Below are 457 nucleotides of genomic sequence, written 5' to 3' on the forward strand. Positions count from 1 at the left end.
CAGAGATTCCCACTGGAGATTCTTAAGAAGATTCTCACTGGAGATTCCCACTGGAAGATCTCTCTATAAGAGTCTCACTGGGGCATTTCTCTAGAGATTCTTAAAAAGATTCCCACCAGAGATTCCCACTGGACATTCTTAAGAAGAGTCTCACTGGAGATTCCCACTGGACATTCTTAAGAAGATTACCACCAGAGATTCCCACCAGAGATTCCCACTGGACATTCTTAAGAAGATTTCCACCAGAGATTCCCACCGGAGATTCCCACTGGACATTCTTAAGAAGATTGCCACCAGAGATTGCCACCAGAGATTCCCACTGGAGATTCTTAAGAAGAGTCTCACTGGAGATTCCCACTGGAAGATCTCTCTATAAGAGTCTCACTGGGGAATTTCTCTAGAGATTCTTAAGAAGATTACCACTGGAGATTCTTAAGAAGATTACCACAGAGATTCC

This window comes from Sinocyclocheilus grahami, unplaced genomic scaffold (assembly GCF_001515645.1).
Source record: "Sinocyclocheilus grahami isolate Dianchi unplaced genomic scaffold, SAMN03320097.WGS_v1.1 scaffold2071.1, whole genome shotgun sequence".
NCBI classification, from domain to species: domain Eukaryota; kingdom Metazoa; phylum Chordata; class Actinopteri; order Cypriniformes; family Cyprinidae; genus Sinocyclocheilus; species Sinocyclocheilus grahami.